The sequence below is a fragment of the Olea europaea genome, unplaced genomic scaffold (genome assembly GCF_002742605.1).
Source record: "Olea europaea var. sylvestris unplaced genomic scaffold, O_europaea_v1 scaffold126, whole genome shotgun sequence".
Taxonomy (NCBI): Eukaryota; Viridiplantae; Streptophyta; class Magnoliopsida; order Lamiales; family Oleaceae; genus Olea; species Olea europaea.
The window spans coordinates 333,251-333,708 of NW_019230046.1; positions in this window are offsets into that span (position 1 = coordinate 333,251).

The window sequence follows — 458 nt, forward strand, 5'->3', positions numbered from 1 at the left end:
TACTCAAAATAAGCGAAGGTAATGCATCGGGTAGGTTAGGAGCTAAGAAGTATAAACTTGATGATGTCAATGGGAAAATACTTTCATAATTACTTATTGCCAAACATCATGCGAAAAGTGTACAAATTAAGAAATATTTAAAAAAATTCACACTTGTCTACAATTAAAATGACTTAATCATTAGAATATCTATAGTTAACGATTGATGATCTATACTATATCGTTTGATGAATTTTGACCGTTTAACTATAGACATTTGAGGATTTTTTTTTTTTTTTTTGATCGATAATAAGATGGGATGTTATTGTTTAGTTTCTTTACCACATCCATATATTTCACATGAAATATACTACTAGGAAAGTATAGTGTTCCAAAACTTTGAATTTCAACATCATAATTTAAAAAAAAAAAAAAAAAAAAAAAAAAAAAAAAAAAAAAGGAGAAAACCAAAAAAAAAG